The sequence below is a fragment of the Ambystoma mexicanum genome, chromosome 6q (assembly GCF_040938575.1).
Source record: "Ambystoma mexicanum isolate Mex_15411 chromosome 6q, UKY_AmexF1_1, whole genome shotgun sequence".
In the NCBI taxonomy this organism is placed as follows: Eukaryota; Metazoa; Chordata; class Amphibia; order Caudata; family Ambystomatidae; genus Ambystoma; species Ambystoma mexicanum.
In genome coordinates this window covers 1206204744-1206226797 of record NC_090937.1, presented here as the reverse complement: position 1 = coordinate 1206226797, position 22054 = coordinate 1206204744, and positions in this window count along the sequence as shown.

Here is a 22054-nt window from a genome sequence, read left to right as displayed (position 1 = left end):
ATCGCGCACTTGCTGTGCATTTGAGTTGATGGCCTGGATTACGGCCGCAGTGCTGTCACGGATGACACGGCATGTTGTCTCCCCTTCAGCAAGGTACTGCTTGACATAGCCTTGCATCTCCTCCTGCCTCCCCTCCACCCTGGGTAGATGTCCCTCAAGGTCCCGTATGGCAGTGTGGGTGGTGGGTTGTGTGGTGGTACTGCATGCAATATGGGGCTGTTCAATGTCGGAGAACACTCACCATGGCTGCCCTGTTCAGATGAATCCCGGCAAGATGTGTCCTGTGGGGTGACCTGCGGGCTAGGTGTTCAGCCTACAGGCTCTGAGTGGATGAGTCCTGCATTGCCGTCATTGTCAGGGTCAGCTTCCTTGTCGACACTATGCTGTGCCGATGCAGCCATCTCCCCAATTGTACTTGCAGCAGCAGACTGTGTGCCATCGCTCATGCCAGATGTGTCCTCGGCCTGTGTCGATTGTGTGCCCGGGGTGCAGGGGCAGGTGTCTGCTCGTCCTGTGTGGGTTGCAGTGTGGCTGGTAGGGCACTGGTTGTTGCCCCGCATGCTGCTTGGCCTATCCTTGGTCCACTTGATGTAGATGGTCCAGTGCCATCACTTTGCCTCCTTGCCCTTTTGGCTGGTGTTGTGCATTGTGCACTTCCCTGTAGTTCTACGCTGTCTGCATTCGTACCTGTGGGCGACAGAGAGTGGCAGGGCATCAGTGATGTTGGTGCTTGCATCATGCATGCGTTTGTCTTTGTGCAGGTGACGCCATGTGATCAGTGCATGCCTGGCTTCGCAGCAGACTGGGTACATGCAAGGTTGGTGGGTGCTGTTTCGAATTGTGCAGGTGTTCTCATGTACACCTTGGTGGCTGCCGTTGGACATTGATGTGTGTTGGGAGTGACGTGCTGTGTGACACGTGCAGGTCATCTGTGTGTCTGGTGTATTTGTGTATGCATAGGGATGTGATAGTGGTGGGCCCAGCATGTGTATATGGATATGTGTTGGTGTGCATGATGGGCCATTTATTGGCTGGCGTTGCTGTCACATTTGGAGGTCAATGGGGATGATTAGTTGTGTGTTTGTAGGGTACTCGCCTTCATCTGCTGATGCTGGCACGCCAAACTCAGCTCCACCAACTCCTTCAATAGACTCCACATCTGGCCAATTTCACTGGTGAGTGAGGTCCTGCATCTGTTGCCAGCCCCTGGCTCCAATTGGCCAACAGGATGTTCCGAACTCTCAGCCCATTGTTTTTTGCAATCGCGCACTGTGCCTGCGGTGGTGCCGACTGCACTTATTTTCCGGGCAACTTCTTCCCAAATGGCCTTCTTCTTCAGTTGGGCTGGACGCCTGAGGTCGCTGCAGAACACCACATCAGTATTTGCCACTAGGGTGTCAGCTAACATGTTCAGCTTTTCATCCTTGAAACATGGTTTACACAGCCGGGCAGTGCCTTTCTGGGTAGACTTCGACATTTTGTCCGTGGTGTGCAAGGAGTTCTGGTATGAAGGTCCTGTATGTGGAGGATGGCAATGGATTGTGTTTTAGAAGATGGCCGCCTAAGCATTTTCCATTCCGGCGTGATGACGTTACTTCCGGGTCCGGTAATAACGGGCATGTTCTTAGCACTATGTTAATACCGGTACCGCTATTTGGGGGTTGCTGAGGCCGGTGCCATTATGTGCACATTCGTTGATGCCGCTATCTGGGGGTTTGAGGATCATTACCGGCATGCTGGTACGGCCATTACTGGCATGCAGGGGGGCGCCTGCTCGTGCACTCTTAATCACCCGCTGTTTGCGGGTTTGAGCCAAGACGGACATGTTATTAATGGGATGCCATTAATGGCTACTTTTTAGCGCTAATCTCGTAATGAGGCCCATTGTTTGGTCTTCATTGTTATTGATTAGTTTCCATAGGTCTTTCGTGTTTCTATTGTGCAGTGGCTTCAACATCTGTTCTGCATCATTTTGGGATATCTGTGATCTGTCGTTTCTTGTCCATTTTCTATATCATTGTTTTAACATGTGGATGGCTCTTATGTGCTGTTCTCTTGGCATCTCCCTAAGAGCTTTGATTTTAGTTCTCAGTTCTTTGTTTTTTCTTTGATCTGAATGTTGAATGCATGTTTGTGCTTTGTTTTCTGGATTTGTAATCCTGTTTTAGTTCTTTTGAATGGCATTAGTAGCCATGGATAATTCCGTTTTTGGGTTTGTGATATATCTGATTCTAGGAATGTAGAGCAGTTGGTCAATTCTAGAACAGGTAGTTGTTGGATTGAGATTCACTTATGGTCTGTGTTCCACTGAATTATAACTTTGTGATGGTCGCTTCGGTTGCTTGGTTTCACTTGCACTTTTTGGATTCTTGATTTCATTAATTCTGTTGTGTAGATGTAGTCCAGGACTGGAATAGTTTTGTGGTTCACCCAGGAGTCTTTTGCGCCTAAGATGTTAATTAGGTGGATGTTCCTTTTTTAGATTTCATGTTCCCAAAGTTTTGCCATTGTCGATAGGTCAGTCTGTGGCAGTCATTTTCCGTCTTGAGTAAAAAGATGTATATTTAAATCTCCGCAGATTATTAATTCAAGTTGCTCGAATTTAATGTGCAGGTCGTCTATCTGTATGAGTCATATGTCAATGAGTGAGAGTTTAGATTGGGGTTTCGTTGCTGTACAGTTTGTTGTGTTTGGTTCCAATACGGTAATTTGTGTGAAAGAGTTTGGGTTTTTGGTTTCAATGATTTTCATATTTGCTTCTTTTTTGATTAATGTTAGGAGGCTCGCAGATGGACTTCCTTTATGTTTTGTGATTGCTGGATTTAGTAAAGTTAAATATTCAGGTCGGTTGTTGGACAATCCACATCTCCTGTAGATAGATTAGGTCATATACCTATAGGTCCTTGTTATTGTTTCTGCAAAAATGTGAGAACCCTATGGTGTTCCATGTGCATACTGATATTGAGTCGGTGGTTTTTGAATGTGGTTGTTATTGTTGGGTGTCTCATTGTTTGTGTCTTCTGTGCTCTATGTCTCACTCCAATGTTGAGCTTCTTTTATCGCTCCTTTCAGATGACCTTGTTGTGTTGTTATTCCCTCCTGTGGCGTTTCTTTCAACATATGAGAGTTGATGTGCAAGGTTTGTCATAGTCTGACAGGAGTCATTCCGTCTTTGTTTGTAGTTGATATTTTATCTTTTGATTTCGTACTGTTTGAATTGCCTATAACATTGCCCGCCACTGGGTGAAACATTACCAAACTTCACAGAATCAATCTGACCAGGCCATAGGGCAAAGGTTAGGGAGAATTCGTCCAGGGGGCCAAAGCTATAAGCCTATCTTCCCCTGGGTTGCGCAACTAAACCATAACTACATGTTACGCATACCTGGTCTCTGCGGGGACGTTGGGGCACAGTTGCAGCCCTGCCTGGAATGTGATCACCCCTGTCCAGCTTCTCCCTCTGTGAGTATTCTGTGGGCTGCGGTAAGTGGTTGCACTGCTCCTGCGTAAATATGAGAGGAGGTGAGTTTGCCAATCTGTGACTGCTTCCCCTCTCAAACCCTTCTTCCCAAAGCGTGGTTTGTGTGAGCATGCGCTGACCCATAGAAGCTCACCTAGTAATTATTTATGATGAGCGCTCCGTCCTGCTTCTTCTGGCAGGGGCGCTTGTACAACGAGACCAAGGTCCTTCACTGTTCCCCTGCACGTGGTAGTACAGTCCAGCTGTGACTATGCCACTTCGTGTTGGTAAATGTCTTTGTTCATTCCCTTGTATCTTCTAGCCTGTTGTTCTACAGCTCTTTTCTTAAGGGGTTTGTATTGTTCCTTCTAATCTTGTTTCAAAAACTGTCATCCACTCATTAAATAATGTCTTTATTTTGCTATCGTCCGAATAGGAGAAGTTGAAGCCAAGCGGGAGCTTCGGAGCCCAAGATGAAGCCAGATGGAAGAGAATGATGAGAATAGCTCCCCAAAGGTAAGTGTGAAAGCAGGAAGCTCAATTCCAAAAGGTAAGTCTGCACCCAGGCGGCGGTGAGCTTTACGCTGAATGCGAGTGCAGAATAACACAAGGCTCTGGCCTCTAGGATTGGAGCTGTTTATATAGCTGAGCTCATGGGACACACCCACCAGGCCTGGCTTGCCTGCCACACCTTGCCACTCCCTGAATCAGCACGTGCAAGGCAACTCAGAGAAGCAGCTACACCCAATATTGTACATGTGGGGCTGCTCCTAAAGTAAAGTACATGGAAAGTTATGATAAAAAAGCACTCTTACACCAAATGGAGTGTTCCTGTTCATTGTTGTTCATGAGCCTAGCACCAGGACTGTGTTCATCCCGGCCCTTGTGTGGTGTTTGTGACTTTGGTCCTTTGACCATGACAGCACTCAACCTCAAGGCCCCTCTCAGGGGTGGTCCTCCTCCTGGTCCTGGTTTGGTGAGGTTATTGTGATGGAACTGCCTGATTAGTCATGGTGCGTGGACATGTTCACTATGTTTCCATGTTCGGTCTTGAGTTCCATAACCTTTCCATTCTATGAGGTAATATAATTTGGACCTAGCTACCTTAGAATCTAGGATAGCTTTGACTTCATATTCTGGTTCTCCTTCTATTATCTCAGGCTCTGTTGGAGTATTGATTCTTGTACCTGGTTTCATTGGTTTGAGGCGAGAGACATGAAATAACGGGTGGATTCTCATGTGGGATGGCAGCTCCAATTTCTTGGCAGCAGGATTGATTCCAGCCTTGATAGTGTAGAATCCCAAGCAATTACTAGTAAACTCTCCAACATTTCTACTTGCAGATTCATGCACATCCACATGGCAACATTCCGACCCACCTGGGAGGCACATTTCCTCCGAAAAATCGGGAGACAACATTTGTGTCATAAGAATGTCTGCATCCGTACCTGTGGGCGACAGAGAGTGGCAGGGCATCAGTGATGTTGGTGCTTGCATCATGCATGCGTTTGTCTTTGTGCAGGTGACGCCATGTGATCAGAGCATGCCTGGCTTCGCAGCAGACTGGGTACATGCAAGGTTGGTGGGTGCTGTTTCGAATTGTGCAGGTGTTCTCATGTACACCTTGGTGGCTGCCGTTGGACATTGATGTGTGTTGGGAGTGACGTGCTGTGTGACACGTGCAGGTCATCTGTGTGTCTGGTGTATTTGTGTATGCATAGGGATGTGATAGTGGTGGGCCCAGCATTTGTATATGGATATGTGTTGGTGTGCATGATGGGCCATTTATTGTCTGGCGTTGCTGTCACATTTGGAGGTCAATGGGGATGATTAGTTGTGTGTTTGTAGGGTACTCCCCTTCATCTGCTGATGCTGGCACGCCAAACTCAGCTCCACCAACTCCTTCAATAGACTCCACATCTGGCCAATTTCACTGGTGAGTGAGGTCCTGCATCTGTTGCCAGCCCCTGGCTCCAATTGGCCAACAGGATGTTCCGAACTCTCAGCCCATTGTTTTTTGCAATCGCGCACTGTGCCTGCGGTGGTGCCGACTGCACTTATTTTCCGGGCAACTTCTTCCCAAATGGCCTTCTTCTTCAGTTGGGCTGGACGCCTGAGGTCGCTGCAGAACACCACATCAGTATTTGCTACTAGGGTGTCAGCTAACATGTTCAGCTTCTCATCCTTGAAACATGGTTTACACAGCCGGGCAGTGCCTTTCTGGGTAGACTTCGACATTTTGTCCGTGGTGTGCTAGGAGTTCTGGTATGAAGGTCCTGTATGTGGAGGATGGCAATGGATTGTGTTTTAGAAGATGGCTGCCTAAGCATTTTCCATTCCGGCGTGATGATGTTACTTCCGGGTCCGGTAATAACGTGCATGTTCTTAGCACTATGTTAATACCGGTACCGCTATTTGGGGGTTGCTGAGGCCGGTGCCATTATGTGCACATTCGTTGATGCCGCTATCTGGGGGTTTGAGGATCATTACCGGCATGCTGGTACGGCCATTACTGGCATGCAGGGGGGCGCCTGCTCGTGCACTCTTAATAACCCGCTGTTTGCGGGTTTGAGCCAAGACGGACATGTTATTAATGGGATGCCATTAATGGCTACTTTTTAGCGCTAATCTCGTAATGAGGCCCATTGTTTGGTCTTCATTGTTATTGATTAGTTTCCATAGGTCTTTCGTGTTTCTATTGTGCAGTGGCTTCAACATCTGTTCTGCATCATTTTGGGATATCTGTGATCTGTCGTTTCTTGTCCATTTTCTATATCATTGTTTTAACATGTGGATGGCTCTTATGTGCTGTTCTCTTGGCATCTCCCTAAGAGCTTAGATTTTAGTTCTCAGTTCTTTGTTTTTTCTTTGATCTGAATGTTGAATGCACGTTTGTGCTTTGTTTTCTGGATTTGTAATCCTGTTTTAGTTCTTTTGAATGGCATTAGTAGCCATGGATAATTCCGTTTTTGGGTTTGTGATATATCTGCGTCTAGGAATGTTGGCTTTAGTTCTTTTACTTGATTATCACTGATCCGCAATCTCTGAGAGCAGTTGGTCAATTCTAGAACAGGTAGTTGTTGGATTGAGATTCACTTATGGTCTGTGTTCCACTGAATTATAACTTTGTGATGGTCGCTTCGGTTGCTTGGTTTCACTTGCACTTTTTGGATTCTTGATTTCATTAATTCTGTTGTGTAGATGTAGTCCAGGACTGGAATAGTTTTGTGGTTCACCCAGGAGTCTTTTGCGCCTAAGATGTTAACTAGGTGGATGTTCCTTTTTTAGATTTCATGTTCCCAGAGTTTTGCCATCGTCGATAGGTCAGTCTGTGGCAGTCATTTTCCGTCTTGAGTAAAAAGATGTATATTTAAGCCTCCGCAGATTATTAATTCAAGTTGCTCGTATTTAATGTGCAGGTCGTCTATCTGTATGAGTCATATGTCAATGAGTGAGAGTTTAGATTGGGGTTTCGTTGCTGTACAGTTTGTTGTGTTTGGTTCCAATACGGTAATTTGTGTGAAAGAGTTTGGGTTTTTGGTTTCAATGATTTTCATATTTGCTTCTTTTTTGATTAATGTTAGGAGGCTCGCAGATGGACTTCCTTTATGTTTTGTGATTGCTGGATTTAGTAAAGTTAAATATTCAGGTCGGTTGTTGGACAATCCACATCTCCTGTAGATAGATTAGGTCATATACCTATAGGTCCTTGTTATTGTTTCTGCAAAAATGTGAGAACCCTATGGTGTTCCATGTGCATACTGATATTGAGTCGGTGGTTTTTGAATGTGGTTGTTATTGTTGGGTGTCTCATTGTTTGTGTCTTCTGTGCTCTATGTCTCACTCCAATGTTGAGCTTCTTTTATCGCTCCTTTCAGATGACCTTGTTGTGTTGTTATTCCCTCCTGTGGCGTTTCTTTCAACATATGAGAGTTGATGTGCAAGGTTTGTCATAGTCTGACAGGAGTCATTCCGTCTTTGTTTGTAGTTGATATTTTATCTTTTGATTTCGTACTGTTTGAATTGCCTATAACATTGCCCGCCACTGGGTGAAACATTACCAAACTTCACAGAATCAATCTGACCATGCCATAGGGCAAAGGTTAGGGAGAATTCGTCCAGGGGGCCAAAGCTATAAGCCTATCTTCCCCTGGGTTGCGCAACTAAACCATAACTACATGTTACGCATACCTGGTCTCTGCGGGGACGTTGGGGCACAGTTGCAGCCCTGCCTGGAATGTGATCACCCCTGTCCAGCTTCTCCCTCTGTGAGTATTCTGTGGGCTGCGGTAAGTGGTTGCACTGCTCCTGCGTAAATATGAGAGGAGGTGAGTTTGCCAATCTGTGACTGCTTCCCCTCTCAAACCCTTCTTCCCAAAGCGTGGTTTGTGTGAGCATGCGCTGACCCATAGAAGCTCACCTAGTAATTATTTATGATGAGCGCTCCGTCCTGCTTCTTCTGGCAGGGGCGCTTGTACAACGAGACCAAGGTCCTTCACTGTTCCCCTGCACGTGGTAGTACAGTCCAGCTGTGACTATGCCACTTCGTGTTGGTAAATGTCTTTGTTCATTCCCTTGTATCTTTTAGCCTGTTGTTCTACAGCTCTTTTCTTAAAGGGTTTGTATTGTTCCTTCTAATCTTGTTTCAAAAACTGTCATCCACTCATTAAATAATGTCTTTATTTTGCTATCGTCCGAATAGGAGAAGTTGAAGCCAAGCGGGAGCTTCGGAGCCCAAGATGAAGCCAGATGGAAGAGAATGATGAGAATAGCTCCCCAAAGGTAAGTGTGAAAGCAGGAAGCTCGATTCCAAAAGGTAAGTCTGCACCCAGGCGGCGGTGAGCTTTACGCTGAATGCGAGTGCAGAATAACACAAGGCTCTGGCCTCTAGGATTGGAGCTGTTTATATAGCTGAGCTCATGGGACACACCCACCAGGCCTGGCTTGCCTGCCACACCTTGCCACTCCCTGAATCAGCACGTGCAAGGCAACTCAGAGAAGCAGCTACACCCAATATTGTACATGTGGGGCTGCTCCTAAAGTAAAGTACATGGAAAGTTATGATAAAAAAGCACTCTTGCACCAAATGGAGTGTTCCTGTTCATTGTTGTTCATGAGCCTAGCACCAGGACTGTGTTCATCCCGGCCCTTGTGTGGTGTTTGTGACTTTGGTCCTTTGACCATGACAGCACTCAACCTCAAGGCCCCTCTCAGGGGTGGTCCTCCTCCTGGTCCTGGTTTGGTGAGGTTATTGTGATGGAACTGCCTGATTAGTCATGGTGCGTGGACATGTTCACTATGTTTCCATGTTCGGTCTTGAGTTCCATAACCTTTCCATTCTATGAGGTAATATAATTTGGACCTAGCTACCTTAGAATCTAGGATAGCTTTGACTTCATATTCTGGTTCTCCTTCTATTATCTCAGGCTCTGTTGGAGTATTGATTCTTGTACCTGGTTTCATTGGTTTGAGGCGAGAGACATGAAATAACGGGTGGATTCTCATGTGGGATGGCAGCTCCAATTTCTTGGCAGCAGGATTGATTCCAGCCTTGATAGTGTAGAATCCCAAGCAATTACTAGTAAACTCTACAACATTTCTACTTGCAGATTCATGCACATCCACATGGCAACATTCCGACCCACCTGGGAGGCACATTTCCTCCGAAAAATCGGGAGACAACATTTGTGTCATAAGAATGTCTGCATCCGTACCTGTGGGCGACAGAGAGTGGCAGGGCATCAGTGATGTTGGTGCTTGCATCATGCATGCGTTTGTCTTTGTGCAGGTGACGCCATGTGATCAGTGCATGCCTGGCTTCGCAGCAGACTGGGTACATGCAAGGTTGGTGGGTGCTGTTTCGAATTGTGCAGGTGTTCTCATGTACACCTTGGTGGCTGCCGTTGGACATTGATGTGTGTTGGGAGTGACGTGCTGTGTGACACGTGCAGGTCATCTGTGTGTCTGGTGTATTTGTGTATGCATAGGGATGTGATAGTGGTGGGCCCAGCATGTGTATATGGATATGTGTTGGTGTGCATGATGGGCCATTTATTGTCTGGCGTTGCTGTCACATTTGGAGGTCAATGGGGATGATTAGTTGTGTGTTTGTAGGGTACTCCCCTTCATCTGCTGATGCTGGCACGTCAAACTCAGCTCCACCAACTCCTTCAATAGACTCCACATCTGGCCAATTTCACTGGTGAGTGAGGTCCTGCATCTGTTGCCAGCCCCTGGCTCCAATTGGCCAACAGGATGTTCCGAACTCTCAGCCCATTGTTTTTTGCAATCGCGCACTGTGCCTGCGGTGGTGCCGACTGCACTTATTTTCCGGGCAACTTCTTCCCAAATGGCCTTCTTCTTCAGTTGGGCTGGACGCCTGAGGTCGCTGTAGAACACCACATCAGTATTTGCCACTAGGGTGTCAGCTAACATGTTCAGCTTCTCATCCTTGAAACATGGTTTACACAGCCGGGCAGTGCCTTTCTGGGTAGACTTCGACATTTTGTCCGTGGTGTGCTAGGAGTTGTGGTATGAAGGTCCTGTATGTGGAGGATGGCAATGGATTGTGTTTTAGAAGATGGCTGCCTAAGCATTTTCCATTCCGGCGTGATGATGTTACTTCCGGGTCCGGTAATAACGTGCATGTTCTTAGCACTATGTTAATACCGGTACCGCTATTTGGGGGTTGCTGAGGCCGGTGCCATTATGTGCACATTCGTTGATGCCGCTATCTGGGGGTTTGAGGATCATTACCGGCATGCTGGTACGGCCATTACTGGCATGCAGGGGGGCGCCTGCTCGTGCACTCTTAATAACCCGCTGTTTGCGGGTTTGAGCCAAGACGGACATGTTATTAATGGGATGCCATTAATGGCTACTTTTTAGCGCTAATCTCGTAATGAGGCCCATTGTTTGGTCTTCATTGTTATTGATTAGTTTCCATAGGTCTTTCGTGTTTCTATTGTGCAGTGGCTTCAACATCTGTTCTGCATCATTTTGGGATATCTGTGATCTGTCGTTTCTTGTCCATTTTCTATATCATTGTTTTAACATGTGGATGGCTCTTATGTGCTGTTCTCTTGGCATCTCCCTAAGAGCTTAGATTTTAGTTCTCAGTTCTTTGTTTTTTCTTTGATCTGAATGTTGAATGCATGTTTGTGCTTTGTTTTCTGGATTTGTAATCCTGTTTTAGTTCTTTTGAATGGCATTAGTAGCCATGGATAATTCCGTTTTTGGGTTTGTGATATATCTGCGTCTTGGAATGTTGGCTTTAGTTCTTTTACTTGATTATCACTGATCCACAACCTCTGAGAGCAGTTGGTCAATTCTAGAACAGGTAGTTGTTGGATTGAGATTCACTTATGGTCTGTGTTCCACTGAATTATAACTTTGTGATGGTCGCTTCGGTTGCTTGGTTTCACTTGCACTTTTTGGATTCTTGATTTCATTAATTCTGTTGTGTAGATGTAGTCCAGGACTGGAATAGTTTTGTGGTTCACCCAGGAGTCTTTTGCGCCTAAGATGTTAATTAGGTGGATGTTCCTTTTTTAGATTTCATGTTCCCAAAGTTTTGCCATCGTCGATAGGTCAGTCTGTGGCAGTCATTTTCCGTCTTGAGTAAAAAGATGTATATTTAAATCTCCGCAGATTATTAATTCAAGTTGCTCGTATTTAATGTGCAGGTCGTCTATCTGTATGAGTCATATGTCAATGAGTGAGAGTTTAGATTGGGGTTTCGTTGCTGTACAGTTTGTTGTGTTTGGTTCCAATACGGTAATTTGTGTGAAAGAGTTTGGGTTTTTGGTTTCAATGATTTTCATATTTGCTTCTTTTTTGATTAATGTTAGGAGGCTCGCAGATGGACTTCCTTTATGTTTTGTGATTGCTGGATTTAGTAAAGTTAAATAATCAGGTCGGTTGTTGGACAATCCACATCTCCTGTAGATAGATTAGGTCCTATACCTATAGGTCCTTGTTATTGTTTCTGCAAAAATGTGAGAACCCTATGGTGTTCCATGTGCATACTGATATTGAGTCGGTGGTTTTTGAATGTGGTTGTTATTGTTGGGTGTCTCATTGTTTGTGTCTTCTGTGCTCTATGTCTCACTCCAATGTTGAGCTTCTTTTATCGCTCCTTTCAGATGACCTTGTTGTGTTGTTATTCCCTCCTGTGGCGTTTCTTTCAACATATGAGAGTTGATGTGCAAGGTTTGTCATAGTCTGACAGGAGTCATTCCGTCTTTGTTTGTAGTTGATATTTTATCTTTTGATTTCGTACTGTTTGAATTGCCTATAACATTGCCCGCCACTGGGTGAAACATTACCAAACTTCACAGAATCAATCTGACCAGGCCATAGGGCAAAGGTTAGGGAGAATTCGTCCAGGGGGCCAAAGCTATAAGCCTATCTTCCCCTGGGTTGCGCAACTAAACCATAACTACATGTTACGCATACCTGGTCTCTGCGGGGACGTTGGGGCACAGTTGCAGCCCTGCCTGGAATGTGATCACCCCTGTCCAGCTTCTCCCTCTGTGAGTATTCTGTGGGCTGCGGTAAGTGGTTGCACTGCTCCTGCGTAAATATGAGAGGAGGTGAGTTTGCCAATCTGTGACTGCTTCCCCTCTCAAACCCTTCTTCCCAAAGCGTGGTTTGTGTGAGCATGCGCTGACCCATAGAAGCTCACCTAGTAATTATTTATGATGAGCGCTCTGTCCTGCTTCTTCTGGCAGGGGCGCTTGTACAACGAGACCAAGGTCCTTCACTGTTCCCCTGCACGTGGTAGTACAGTCCAGCTGTGACTATGCCACTTCGTGTTGGTAAATGTCTTTGTTCATTCCCTTGTATCTTCTAGCCTGTTGTTCTACAGCTCTTTTCTTAAGGGGTTTGTATTGTTCCTTCTAATCTTGTTTCAAAAACTGTCATCCACTCATTAAATAATGTCTTTATTTTGCTATCGTCCGAATAGGAGAAGTTGAAGCCAAGCGGGAGCTTCGGAGCCCAAGATGAAGCCAGATGGAAGAGAATGATGAGAATAGCTCCCCAAAGGTAAGTGTGAAAGCAGGAAGCTCAATTCCAAAAGGTAAGTCTGCACCCAGGCGGCGGTGAGCTTTACGCTGAATGCGAGTGCAGAATAACACAAGGCTCTGGCCTCTAGGATTGGAGCTGTTTATATAGCTGAGCTCATGGGACACACCCACCAGGCCTGGCTTGCCTGCCACACCTTGCCACTCCCTGAATCAGCACGTGCAAGGCAACTCAGAGAAGCAGCTACACCCAATATTGTACATGTGGGGCTGCTCCTAAAGTAAAGTACATGGAAAGTTATGATAAAAAAGCACTCTTGCACCAAATGGAGTGTTCCTGTTCATTGTTGTTCATGAGCCTAGCACCAGGACTGTGTTCATCCCGGCCCTTGTGTGGTGTTTGTGACTTTGGTCCTTTGACCATGACAGCACTCAACCTCAAGGCCCCTCTCAGGGGTGGTCCTCCTCCTGGTCCTGGTTTGGTGAGGTTATTGTGATGGAACTGCCTGATTAGTCATGGTGCGTGGACATGTTCACTATGTTTCCATGTTCGGTCTTGAGTTCCATAACCTTTCCATTCTATGAGGTAATATAATTTGGACCTAGCTACCTTAGAATCTAGGATAGCTTTGACTTCATATTCTGGTTCTCCTTCTATTATCTCAGGCTCTGTTGGAGTATTGATTCTTGTACCTGGTTTCATTGGTTTGAGGCGAGAGACATGAAATAACGGGTGGATTCTCATGTGGGATGGCAGCTCCAATTTCTTGGCAGCAGGATTGATTCCAGCCTTGATAGTGTAGAATCCCAAGCAATTACTAGTAAACTCTCCAACATTTCTACTTGCAGATTCATGCACATCCACATGGCAACATTCCGACCCACCTGGGAGGCACATTTCCTCCGAAAAATCGGGAGACAACATTTGTGTCATAAGAATGTCTGCATCCGTACCTGTGGGCGACAGAGAGTGGCAGGGCATCAGTGATGTTGGTGCTTGCATCATGCATGCGTTTGTCTTTGTGCAGGTGACGCCATGTGATCAGTGCATGCCTGGCTTCGCAGCAGACTGGGTACATGCAAGGTTGGTGGGTGCTGTTTCGAATTGTGCAGGTGTTCTCATGTACACCTTGGTGGCTGCCGTTGGACATTGATGTGTGTTGGGAGTGACGTGCTGTGTGACACGTGCAGGTCATCTGTGTGTCTGGTGTATTTGTGTATGCATAGGGATGTGATAGTGGTGGGCCCAGCATGTGTATATGGATATGTGTTGGTGTGCATGATGGGCCATTTATTGTCTGGCGTTGCTGTCACATTTGGAGGTCAATGGGGATGATTAGTTGTGTGTTTGTAGGGTACTCCCCTTCATCTGCTGATGCTGGCACGCCAAACTCAGCTCCACCAACTCCTTCAATAGACTCCACATCTGGCCAATTTCACTGGTGAGTGAGGTCCTGCATCTGTTGCCAGCCCCTGGCTCCAATTGGCCAACAGGATGTTCCGAACTCTCAGCCCATTGTTTTTTGCAATCGCGCACTGTGCCTGCAGTGGTGCCGACTGCACTTATTTTCCGGGCAACTTCTTCCCAAATGGCCTTCTTCTTCAGTTGGGCTGGACGCCTGAGGTCGCTGCAGAACACCACATCAGTATTTGCCACTAGGGTGTCAGCTAACATGTTCAGCTTCTCATCCTTGAAACATGGTTTACACAGCCGGGCAGTGCCTTTCTGGGTAGACTTCGACATTTTGTCCGTGGTGTGCTAGGAGTTCTGGTATGAAGGTCCTGTATGTGGAGGATGGCAATGGATTGTGTTTTAGAAGATGGCTGCCTAAGCATTTTCCATTCCGGCGTGATGATGTTACTTCCGGGTCCGGTAATAACGTGCATGTTCTTAGCACTATGTTAATACCGGTACCGCTATTTGGGGGTTGCTGAGGCCGGTGCCATTATGTGCACATTCGTTGATGCCGCTATCTGGGGGTTTGAGGATCATTACCGGCATGCTGGTACGGCCATTACTGGCATGCAGGGGGGCGCCTGCTCGTGCACTCTTAATAACCCGCTGTTTGCGGGTTTGAGCCAAGACGGACATGTTATTAATGGGATGCCATTAATGGCTACTTTTTAGCGCTAATCTCGTAATGAGGCCCATTGTTTGGTCTTCATTGTTATTGATTAGTTTCCATAGGTCTTTCGTGTTTCTATTGTGCAGTGGCTTCAACATCTGTTCTGCATCATTTTGGGATATCTGTGATCTGTCGTTTCTTGTCCATTTTCTATATCATTGTTTTAACATGTGGATGGCTCTTATGTGCTGTTCTCTTGGCATCTCCCTAAGAGCTTAGATTTTAGTTCTCAGTTCTTTGTTTTTTCTTTGATCTGAATGTTGAATGCATGTTTGTGCTTTGTTTTCTGGATTTGTAATCCTGTTTTAGTTCTTTTGAATGGCATTAGTAGCCATGGATAATTCCGTTTTTGGGTTTGTGATATATCTGCGTCTAGGAATGTTGGCTTTAGTTCTTTTACTTGATTATCACTGATCCGCAATCTCTGAGAGCAGTTGGTCAATTCTAGAACAGGTAGTTGTTGGATTGAGATTCACTTATGGTCTGTGTTCCACTGAATTATAACTTTGTGATGGTCGCTTCGGTTGCTTGGTTTCACTTGCACTTTTTGGATTCTTGATTTCATTAATTCTGTTGTGTAGATGTAGTCCAGGACTGGAATAGTTTTGTGGTTCACCCAGGAGTCTTTTGCGCCTAAGATGTTAATTAGGTGGATGTTCCTTTTTTAGATTTCATGTTCCCAGAGTTTTGCCATCGTCGATAGGTCAGTCTGTGGCAGTCATTTTCCGTCTTGAGTAAAAAGATGTATATTTAAGTCTCCGCAGATTATTAATTCAAGTTGCTCGTATTTAATGTGCAGGTCGTCTATCTGTATGAGTCATATGTCAATGAGTGAGAGTTTAGATTGGGGTTTCGTTGCTGTACAGTTTGTTGTGTTTGGTTCCAATACGGTAATTTGTGTGAAAGAGTTTGGGTTTTTGGTTTCAATGATTTTCATATTTGCTTCTTTTTTGATTAATGTTAGAAGGCTCGCAGATGGACTTCCTTTATGTTTTGTGATTGCTGGATTTAGTAAAGTTAAATATTCAGGTCGGTTGTTGGACAATCCACATCTCCTGTAGATAGATTAGGTCATATACCTATAGGTCCTTGTTATTGTTTCTGCAAAAATGTGAGAACCCTATGGTGTTCCATGTGCATACTGATATTGAGTCGGTGGTTTTTGAATGTGGTTGTTATTGTTGGGTGTCTCATTGTTTGTGTCTTCTGTGCTCTATGTCTCGCTCCAATGTTGAGCTTCTTTTATCGCTCCTTTCAAATGACCTTGTTGTGTTGTTATTCCCTCCTGTGGAGTATCTTTCAACGTATGAGAGTTGATGTGCAAGGTTTGTCATAGTCTGACAGGAGTCATTCCGTCTTTGTTTGTAGTTGATATTTTATCTTTTGATTTCGTACTGTTTGAATTGCCTATAACATTGCCCGCCACTGGGTGAAACATTACCAAACTTCACAGAATCAATCTGACAGGGCCATAGGGCAAAGGTTAGGGAGAATTCGTCCAGGGGGCCAAAGCTATAAGCCTATCTTCCCCTGGGTTGCGCAACTAAACCATAACTACATGTTACGCTCACCTGGTCTCTGCGGGACGTTGGGGCACAGTTGCAGCCCTGCCTGGAATGTGATCACCCCTGTCCAGCTTCTCCCTCTGTGAGTATTCTGTGGGCTGCGGTAAGTGGTTGCACTGCTCCTGCGTAAATATGAGAGGAGGTGAGTTTGCCAATCTGTGACTGCTTCCCCTCTCAAACCCTTCTTCCCAAAGCGTGGTTTGTGTGAGCATGCGCTGACCCATAGAAGCTCACCTAGTAATTATTTATGATGAGCGCTCCGTCCTGCTTCTTCTGGCAGGGGCGCTTGTACAACAAGACCAAGGTCCTTCACTGTTCCCCTGCACGTGGTAGTACAGTCCAGCTGTGACTATGCCACTTCGTGTTGGTAAATGTCTTTGTTCTTTCCCTTGTATCTTCTAGCCTGTTGTTCTACAGCTCCTTTCTTAAAGGGTTTGTATTGTTCCTTCTAATCTTGTTTCAAAAACTGTCATCCACTCATTAAATAATGTCTTTATTTTGCTATCGTCCGAATAGGAGAAGTTGAAGCCAAGCGGCAGCTTCGGAGCCCAAGATGAAGCCAGATGGAAGAGAATGATGAGAATAGCTCCCCAAAGGTAAGTGTGAAAGCAGGAAGATCGATTCCAAAAGGTAAGTCTGCACCCAGGCGGCGGTGAGCTTTACGCTGAATGCGAGTGCAGAATAACACAAGGCTCTGGCCTCTAGGATTGGAGCTGTTTATATAGCTGAGCTCATGGGACACACCCACCAGGCCTGGCTTGCCTGCCACACCTTGCCACTCCCTGAATCAGCACGTGCAAGGCAACTCAGAGAAGCAGCTACACCCATTATTGTACATGTGGGGCTGCTCCTAAAGTAAAGTACATGGAAAGTTATGATAAAAAAGCACTCTTGCACCAAATGGAGTGTTCCTGTTCATTGTTGTTCATGAGCCTAGCACCAGGACTGTGTTCATCCCGGCCCTTGTGTGGTGTTTGTGACTTTGGTCCTTTGACCATGACAGCACTCAACCTCAAGGCCCCTCTCAGGGGTGGTCCTCCTCCTGGTCCTGGTTTGGTGAGGTTATTGTGATGGAACTGCCTGATTAGTCATGGTGCGTGGACATGTTCACTATGTTTCCATGTTCGGTCTTGAGTTCCATAACCTTTCCATTCTATGAGGTAATATAATTTGGACCTAGCTACCTTAGAATCTAGGATAGCTTTGACGTCATATTCTGGTTCTCCTTCTATTATCTCAGGCTCTGTTGGAGTATTGATTCTTGTACCTGGTTTCATTGGTTTGAGGCGAGAGACATGAAATAACGGGTGGATTCTCATGTGGGATGGCAGCTCCAATTTCTTGGCAGCAGGATTGATTCCAGCCTTGATAGTGTAGAATCCCAAGCAATTACTAGTAAACTCTCCAACATTTCTACTTGCAGATTCATGCACATCCACATGGCAACATTCCGACCCACCTGGGAGGCACATTTCCTCCGAAAAATCGGGAGACAACATTTGTGTCATAAGAATGTCTGCATCCGTACCTGTGGGCGACAGAGAGTGGCAGGGCATCAGTGATGTTGGTGCTTGCATCATGCATGCGTTTGTCTTTGTGCAGGTGACGCCATGTGATCAGTGCATGCCTGGCTTCGCAGCAGACTGGGTACATGCAAGGTTGGTGGGTGCTGTTTCGAATTGTGCAGGTGTTCTCATGTACACCTTGGTGGCTGCCGTTGGACATTGATGTGTGTTGGGAGTGACGTGCTGTGTGACACGTGCAGGTCATCTGTGTGTCTGGTGTATTTGTGTATGCATAGGGATGTGATAGTGGTGGGCCCAGCATGTGTATATGGATATGTGTTGGTGTGCATGATGGGCCATTTATTGTCTGGCGTTGCTGTCACATTTGGAGGTCAATGGGGATGATTAGTTGTGTGTTTGTAGGGTACTCCCCTTCATCTGCTGATGCTGGCACGCCAAACTCAGCTCCACCAACTCCTTCAATAGACTCCACATCTGGCCAATTTCACTGGTGAGTGAGGTCCTGCATCTGTTGCCAGCCCCTGGCTCCAATTGGCCAACAGGATGTTCCGAACTCTCAGACCATTGTTTTTTGCAATCGCGCACTGTGCCTGCGGTGGTGCCGACTGCACTTATGTTCCGGGCAACTTCTTCCCAAATGGCCTTCTTCTTCAGTTGGGCTGGACGCCTGAGGTCGCTGCAGAACACCACATCAGTATTTGCCACTAGGGTGTCAGCTAACATGTTCAGCTTCTCATCCTTGAAACATGGTTTACACAGCCGGGCAGTGCCTTTCTGGGTAGACTTCGACATTTTGTCCGTGGTGTGCTAGGAGTTCTGGTATGAAGGTCCTGTATGTGGAGGATGGCAATGGATTGTGTTTTAGAAGATGGCTGCCTAAGCATTTTCCATTCCGGCGTGATGATGTTACTTCCGGGTCCGGTAATAACGTGCATGTTCTTAGCACTATGTTAATACCGGTACCGCTATTTGGGGGTTGCTGAGGCCGGTGCCATTATGTGCACATTCGTTGATGCCGCTATCTGGGGGTTTGAGGATCATTACCGGCATGCTGGTACGGCCATTACTGGCATGCAGGGGGGCGCCTGCTCGTGCACTCTTAATAACCCGCTGTTTGCGGGTTTGAGCCAAGACGGACATGTTATTAATGGGATGCCATTAATGGCTACTTTTTAGCGCTAATCTCGTAATGAGGCCCATTGTTTGGTCTTCATTGTTATTGATTAGTTTCCATAGGTCTTTCGTGTTTCTATTGTGCAGTGGCTTCAACATCTGTTCTGCATCATTTTGGGATATCTGTGATCTGTCGTTTCTTGTCCATTTTCTATATCATTGTTTTAACATGTGGATGGCTCTTATGTGCTGTTCTCTTGGCATCTCCCTAAGAACTTAGATTTTAGTTCTCAGTTCTTTGTTTTTTCTTTGATCTGAATGTTGAATGCATGTTTGTGCTTTGTTTTCTGGATTTGTAATCCTGTTTTAGTTCTTTTGAATGGCATTAGTAGCCATGGATAATTCCGTTTTTGGGTTTGTGATATATCTGCGTCTAGGAATGTTGGCTTTAGTTCTTTTACTTGATTATCACTGATCCGCAATCTCTGAGAGCAGTTGGTCAATTCTAGAACAGGTAGTTGTTGGATTGAGATTCACTTATGGTCTGTGTTCCACTGAATTATAACTTTGTGATGGTCGCTTCGGTTGCTTGGTTTCACTTGCACTTTTTGGATTCTTGATTTCATTAATTCTGTTGTGTAGATGTAGTCCAGGACTGGAATAGTTTTGTGGTTCACCCAGGAGTCTTTTGCGCCTAAGATGTTAATTAGGTGGATGTTCCTTTTTTAGATTTCATGTTCCCAGAGTTTTGCCATCGTCGATAGGTCAGTCTGTGGCAGTCATTTTCCGTCTTGAGTAAAAAGATGTATATTTAAGTCTCCGCAGATTATTAATTCAAGTTGCTCGTATTTAATGTGCAGGTCGTCTATCTGTATGAGTCATATGTCAATGAGTGAGAGTTTAGATTGGGGTTTCGTTGCTGTACAGTTTGTTGTGTTTGGTTCCAATACGGTAATTTGTGTGAAAGAGCTTGGGTTTTTGGTTTCAATGATTTTCATATTTGCTTCTTTTTTGATTAATGTTAGGAGGCTCGCAGATGGACTTCCTTTATGTTTTGTGATTGCTGGATTTAGTAAAGTTAAATATTCAGGTCGGTTGTTGGACAAACCACATCTCCTGTAGATAGATTAGGTCATATACCTATAGGTCCTTGTTATTGTTTCTGCAAAAATGTGAGAACCCTATGGTGTTCCATGTGCATACTGATATTGAGTCGGTGGTTTTTGAATGAGGTTGTTATTGTTGGGTGTCTCATTGTTTGTGTCTTCTGTGCTCTATGTCTCGCTCCAATGTTGAGCTTCTTTTATCGCTCCTTTCAAATGACCTTGTTGTGTTGTTATTCCCTCCTGTGGAGTTTCTTTCAACGTATGAGAGTTGATGTGCAAGGTTTGTCATAGTCTGACAGGAGTCATTCCGTCTTTGTTTGTAGTTGATATTTTATCTTTTGATTTCGTACTGTTTGAATTGCCTATAACATTGCCCGCCACTGGGTGAAACATTACCAAACTTCACAGAATCAATCTGACCGGGCCATAGGGCAAAGGTTAGGGAGAATTCGTCCAGGGGGCCAAAGCTATAAGCCTATCTTCCCCTGGGTTGCGCAACTAAACCATAACTACATGTTACGCTCACCTGGTCTCTGCGGGACGTTGGGGCACAGTTGCAGCCCTGCCTGGAATGTGATCACCCCTGTCCAGCTTCTCCCTCTGTGAGTATTCTGTGGGCTGCGGTAAGTGGTTGCACTGCTCCTGCGTAAATATGAGAGGAGGTGAGTTTGCCAATCTGTGACTGCTTCCCCTCTCAACCCCTTCTTCCCAAAGCGTGGTTTGTGTGAGCATGCGCTGACCCATAGAAGCTCACCTAGTAATTATTTATGATGAGCGCTCCGTCCTGCTTCTTCTGGCAGGGGCGCTTGTACAACGAGACCAAGGTCCTTCACTGTTCCCCTGCACGTGGTAGTACAGTCCAGCTGTGACTATGCCACTTCGTGTTGGTAAATGTCTTTGTTCTTTCCCTTGTATCTTCTAGCCTGTTGTTCTACAGCTCCTTTCTTAAAGGGTTTGTATTGTTCCTTCTAATCTTGTTTCAAAAACTGTCATCCACTCATCAAATAATGTCTTTATTTTGCTATCGTCCGAATAGGAGAAGTTGAAGCCAAGCGGCAGCTTCGGAGCCCAAGATGAAGCCAGATGGAAGAGAATGATGAGAATAGCTCCCCAAAGGTAAGTGTGAAAGCAGGAAGCTCGATTCCAAAAGGTAAGTCTGCACCCAGGCGGCGGTGAGCTTTACGCTGAATGCGAGTGCAGAATAACACAAGGCTCTGGCCTCTAGGATTGGAGCTGTTTATATAGCTGAGCTCATGGGACACACCCACCAGGCCTGGCTTGCCTGCCACACCTTGCCACTCCCTGAATCAGCACGTGCAAGGCAACTCAGAGAAGCAGCTACACCCAATATTGTACATGTGGGGCTGCTCCTAAAGTAAAGTACATGGAAAGTTATGATAAAAAAAGCACTCTTGCACCAAATGGAGTGTTCCTGTTCATTGTTGTTCATGAGCCTAGCACCAGGACTGTGTTCATCCCGGCCCTTGTGTGGTGTTTGTGACTTTGGTCCTTTGACCATGACAGCACTCAACCTCAAGGCCCCTCTCAGGGGTGGTCCTCCTCCTGGTCCTGGTTTGGTGAGGTTATTGTGATGCAACAGCCTGATTAGTCATGGTGCGTGGACATGTTCACTATGTTTCCATGTTCGGTCTTGAGTTCCATAACCTTTCCATTCTATGAGGTAATATAATTTGGACCTAGCTACCTTAGAATCTAGGATAGCTTTGACTTCATATTCTGGTTCTCCTTCTATTATCTCAGGCTCTGTTGGAGTATTGATTCTTGTACCTGGTTTCATTGGTTTGAGGCGAGAGACATGAAATACCGGGTGGATTCTCATGTGGGATGGCAGCTCCAATTTCTTGGCAGCAGGATTGATTCCAGCCTTGATAGTGTAGAATCCCAAGCAATTACTAGTAAACTATCCAACATTTCTACTTGCAGATTCATGCACATCCACATGGCAACATTCCGACCCACCTGGGAGGCACATTTCCTCCGAAAAATCGGGAGACAACATTTGTGTCATAAGAATGCATTGGGCAAAGATGTATTTTCGGCAGGAGAATGTGAAAAATAACAATATTTTTCACAGAAAAATGGGGAGTCTCCCAACGAAATCGGGAAGATTG